Consider the following 6000-nt stretch of genomic DNA (forward strand, 5'->3'; position numbering starts at 1 on the left):
GGTTTATTGTCGGCTATAAAGCATATGCAGCAAGAGGTGGAAGGACGAGACTGCTTCAGTGCAGCGAGTGTGTCTCAAAGGCACATTGTTCTCTGTGCAGCTCAAGAGCACATCTCAGTGATGTGCCTCAGTTCCACAAGAAGGCCGTAAAAACTATCAAAACTTATAAACCTTATCATTAGTCTGCCTCTTGTCACTCATTCCTGCTACTTTACTCACAGTTAGCTGTTTTCGTTCGACGACTTTCTACAAAACTTCTATCATGAGCAGGAATTTTGGCACAACAAAAAATAATTTGATCTCATAAGAAGTGTTTTAGAACAACCCCCCAGAACACACACACACACACACACACACACACACACACACACAAATTCAATGCATTTAAAGACATTTAGGCTCCCAAGCAGTATTTGTCACTTTGTGTCAAAAAGTTATTATGGAGAATAAAATAAAAAGGTTTTGCTTCTTGTGAGACTCTGTCATGATGCGGGGGTCATTTACAATCCTATAACATATTCAGACACTGAGCAGATAAACGAGCGATACATCTTTCACCATGCCTGCCCTTCACACTTGTCATAGCAGCACCATAAACAGCATCCATAACAATTGAGCCCACAGAGGGAAAAGCTCCAATATGCAGAGGAGCCCGGAGCTAGGGCATACTTTGCTAAGAAATGGATATTTTTTTGAAGTCGTTGTGAAAATAGGAAAAACATATTTTTGTGGCAAGCAATACATTCTCAACAGTAATTTTATTTTGCAGCAAACAGCCCCTTTAATTAATGAATAATGCAGTGTTTAGTGAGAGTGTTCTATTATTTGTATACGTAGTAGAGGAAATCTTTATGGGTAAGTAATTAATCATAATTAAGAAGATTTTGACAAGAGCTTAGGGACAGAGTAGACAAAGCCCTCTTTCCATATTCCCAAGGAGGGCACTGTGAAATGATGGGAGAGGTATGCAGGCAGCTAATGAGATATGTTTCCATTAGGTCCTGTTATGAGCTTTGGTTTCTTCTGTGTTAAGGGATATCATTGAGGGTTACAACCACTGGCTGGAGAAGAGAGGACACACACCTCTTTGTTTCTCTAAACCTCCTCCTTAGATCTATTACAGTGCACTTCACAAGGCTAAGTACCATTTAATTTAGTCGCCCTCCCATATTTATCTTCTGCTTGTGATTTATGAGGTTTGAATCTATGCATTGGAAACGTAAGGCATCTCTTTACTGTGACGGTCTACAGAATTTCACACCATGCTGCTTGAACAGCTCTTCCTTTCTTTAATCAATTGTTAGCTAAGTTAACAAGGTGCATCATAATAACTATTTACAAATTATGTATTTGTGTATGTGTTTGTGTTTCTGGTGAGGGTTCAAAGTTAGGTATGTCAGCATAGCATAACTCCAACTGTGAGCTCATACCATGTAAAAGTTTCTTTCCTAAGGCCATTAGGATGGCAGATTGTCCACTGACCTTGTCGAGCACATTGTTTTTGGTCAAACAGTTCCACTGCATGTTTGCACATTGAGAAATATTCATATTTTACTTATTTCCACATTTACATTTTTTAAAAATCTTTTCTGTTACAGCAGTGCTTTTTGTTTTCTATGTCCTTAGGAGAACATCATGTTGCATTTCGTTACCAAAATTACACATGGATGTTAAAAATAAGCTTTTAAATCTTTAAAGAAACCTGCCACACTAGCTTAATATATACATTTGCTTCCTGAATATCACAGATATATATATATATATATATGTATATATATATATCATATATTATATTCACATATTTTATAGTATTTTTGAAATTAACATTAACATTTACCTATGACAGGGCAGCATGGTGGATTAGTGGTTAGCACTGTTGCCTCAGGGCCTGGGTTCACGACCCGTCACGGACCTTTCTGTGTAGAGTTCGCATGTTCTCCCTGTGCTTGCGTGGGTTTACTCTGGGTACTCCGGTTTCCTCCCACAGTCCAAAAACATGCATGTGAGATGATTCTAAATTGACTCCAAATTTCCCTATGTGGCCTTGTGATGGACTGGTGACCTGTCCAGGGTGTACCTCTGCCTTTCACCCACAGAGAGCTGGGATAGGCTCCAGCAGATCCCTGTGACCCTGGTTAGGAATAAGCGGGTATAGAAAATGGATGGATGGATGGATTTACCTATGACAAATAATTCAGCTTTAGCTATATTAAACAGAAACCAGGATAGAATTGCTGAATGATGTTATTCCCACATGAAATACAAGAAAACTCTTGTAGTATGCAAGTATAAGCGTGTCCATGAGGGTCTTAAATTATACAACATGAAAGAGAAACATTGATAAGACAGAGGTCAGTGACCTTAACACTGAGGCAAGTTCTTGGATGACAGCAGCTTGTCAGGACCTGTGTAACTGGTTAAAGATGTGGAAATTTGACAGATGAATGTCCAGAGAGTGTGAGACAAAGAGGCGCTACTGTGATAATGACCATGCCCCTCAGTTCAACGCTTTAATTTTCCTTTTGGAAATGAAATTCGCTTGTCTATGTGTGTCTGCGCTGTTCGTTAATTGCTCTTCACAAGTGGTGTTGAGAAAGTGGATGACAAAGTGAGCATATGCAGCAGCTGCTTACTGCAGGCTAATGCCTTGAGAGCATGTATTCTGTCCTGGCACTGGCATTTCTCACTCTGTGCTGCTCCTCCAGTCTGGAGCAATAACACCTCTGGTTGAATAATTTAGCCATCACAGCAGCATAAGTCACCAGTGATCGTCAAAGGCAGCCTGAGGAGGAACGGCCTCAAGGTAGCATAGTTTACACATGGTTTGGATTTGCAAAGGCATAGTTATGGTCAATTCAAGTGAATGATGCGAGTATTGATTATTATAATGTTGACGGTCAAGAAAAAAGGATTATTATGTGAGCAAGATTATGAGCAGTAAAGAGTGATCTGGAGAGCTGTCCCACTTGGCAAAGTGTTGAATTGTGTTTGATTTCATAAATAATTGCAGTCATTAGGGACACACATTGTTTTAGGCTTAACTATGTTGTTTACCCATGCCACATGTCTGAGGGAGAGACACTGTTGTGGATACACATCACCCTCAAGGAATCTTACTGAGGGCCCATGGTTGGCAAGTGTATTAAAGGCTTTTCCAGCCTCTGTGTGTGCGTGTGTGTGTGTGTGTGTGTGCGTGTGTGTGTGTGTGCGTGTGTGTAGTGTGAATAAGTGACGGAGAGAACTTAAAAGGGGAGAGAAAAACAACATGCATCTAGTACGTGAGTTATTTAGGCGAAGCTGTAAGCAAACATATCCGTAGCTAATGAGGCCTGGCATATGGAATGATGATTGAAATTCATCATAGCTCAGTGTTGCTGTAGTGCAGGAGTGTTACACTCCATCACTTAAACAACCACTAAAGAAGCTTTCTTCTAATCCAGTGTTAACAAATTAATCGACACACGTGGGCCAAAAAGAAAGTTGAAAGAAAGGTGATTGATTGTTCCCTTGTTACCTTCCTGTCAGCTCAGAATCTGTCAGATGAGGATACATGAAAGAAAACTATTAACGCCTCTGGCCCAAATCCCACTCTGCACTCACAAACGTAAAAATTCTTCGAAAATAACAAAAAGCAAGAACTTTTCCGATACTCTTGACCCCAAGAGTTTTCAAAATAAGAAGGAAAAAGAAACGTCTTTTGGAGGAGGTGTGTGGCTTCCACGTCTACATTTGTTCATCAGAGCCTTGTGAGGAATTCTCTGTGGTGGACTGTGTGTGTGTGTGTTTTTGTGTACAAATGTGTAAACTTGCATTGGTGTGTGTGCTTAAAGGAAGCTGATTAAGAATCTGTGTTTGTGCTTCCTCTGCCAGCGTTTGGAGCGGGAGATAAAAGGGAGAGGAGGTGGAGGTGTGGGTGCAGGTGCTTGAATCTTTACCTGAGTGTCTCCTTGCGCAGTGGAGAGACTGCTATGTCCCTATTATGAGTGAGCGCAGAGAGCTCAGTAGTCCCAGTCACCCCTCAAAAACAGCAGCGCGGTAAAACCGGCATGGTGCCAATTAGGATGGAGCAAGCAAACATATGCCTCTCTCAAAAAATCCTGATGAAAATGCATATTGCTGCCATAAATTAGAGGAGCACAATAGATTGTTGGGTGTTTGTGTGTAAATGTTTAATTAACCTGCTTGCCTACATCACTGTTGTGCTTTGCAGCTAAGGAATCAATCTACTTAGCAACCCATTTAACAATACAAGGCCTGACACATTCATTGGGGACAGCCGAGCAGTTGTTAATGTCTTCAAATTAACAAAGCCATTAACCTAAGTGATAATGGTCCTTTGCTGTGTATGTGCAGGTTGTCCAAGGACGATAACTCTGTATAAAACCCTGGTCTAATTTTCTTTATGGCTTCAGGTGAATTATCTGTATTTTAATGATCTGAGACGCGTTTAAATCAGGATGTTAATGATTGAGGATGGGCTCAAACTAGCTGTGTTTAACCAGGAATGTAAAAGGAATCATCTAATAGAAATAATAATAATGATAATAATTAAAAGCGTTGGATTATTCCACAGCCTGAAATTTCCATTTACTGCCCGCCCTCAGCTCTTCATTTTCTCTAATTTAAATTAATGTTATACATACAGAAATCTATACAGGAATCTCGATTTTAACAGCCATTAAGTTTTTCACTTTTTTTCTCCTGTGATAGTCTAATAGTGAACATAGTGAGCATAGTGAGCATAGTGAGCAGACTGCCCCCCCCCCCCACCACCAGCTTTTTTTTTGTAGAGATCACAGAACACAGAGGGGGCCATGATGACCCCATCCCAGAGGAGCCTGCTGTTTTGCCTGCAAGGTAAAGAGCTGGGATGCAGAGGAGTTTTTTGATTTAATCACCGTGCTCCATGGTGCACAATGTGTACTAGGAGGAGATGGCAATTATAACGCCCATGCTGGCCTGCTGTCCTGCCCGTGTGGTGATGTATTCCCTGGAGTGTCACAGAGAGACAGTTGCAGGGGGGCACCCGTTACCATGAAAGAGAGCAGAAATCCGCCCGCAGACAAACAAGGCTTATCACTCTGCCCTAAGAGCCAATGACGAGCCGGATTGTTGGGGCATGCCACGCTTAGTTAGTGCCTCTGTTTGAGCTGAATAAACACTTCAAAACAAGGTGCGGGGTATTTTTGTGTTTTCTTTGTGTGTACTTTTCTGCCAATCTAGAAAATCCCAGCACCACACTGACCCAGTTTACATTCCTGCCTCAAATCGATCTGATTACACAGCTTTGTATACGGTGGTTTCACATTTTCCTTAATCCTCATATTAATGCCACTCTCACAGTCCAGATTTAAAGTATCCTTTTGATTGTATTGTTTATACTAAGAGGAGAGGATATGGTATTATGATACAATATTGATATTTCCATAAATAAGTACTAGTGCCAGCTCTCCCACATACTGCATTCGTCAGACTTTTTCATACTGAGAGGAACTAGCTCAACAACTTTTCATATTGGATCAATCCTACAAGGAATATTGTTGTTTATTGGCAAACATCCTGACACATCATCATACACAATGAAGCAGGCATGAATAATTAATATCCTCTCATACAAAATATTCACTTGCACTGCGATGGTGTTTACTTCCCTGCAGACATCCACACTGAGGATAACCTCTGCTGTTTAGAGGAGCTCTGCGTCTCACTCCTCTTCTGCTGAATACTGAGAAGTTACAAGAGACAGAGTAACAACATGAAAGCAGCAAGAAATAGATCAGTAAATACACAGCAGCACTGTTTAAAGAGTGGCTCGAAAACACAGTGATTGTGTTTTTGGAACCAGGAAAAAATCGTGCTGTGCAGCTAAGAACGGGTGACTGCACAGAGAGGCTAAAATCAGTCTACAGGTGAGATAGTAATAGGTTTATTATGACCTTTGACACTGAAATAATAATAGTTTTGGAGAGAAAACCCACATAACACTAAAAGGCAGATTTC

The sequence above is a fragment of the Mastacembelus armatus genome, chromosome 6 (genome assembly GCF_900324485.2).
Source record: "Mastacembelus armatus chromosome 6, fMasArm1.2, whole genome shotgun sequence".
Taxonomy (NCBI): domain Eukaryota; kingdom Metazoa; phylum Chordata; class Actinopteri; order Synbranchiformes; family Mastacembelidae; genus Mastacembelus; species Mastacembelus armatus.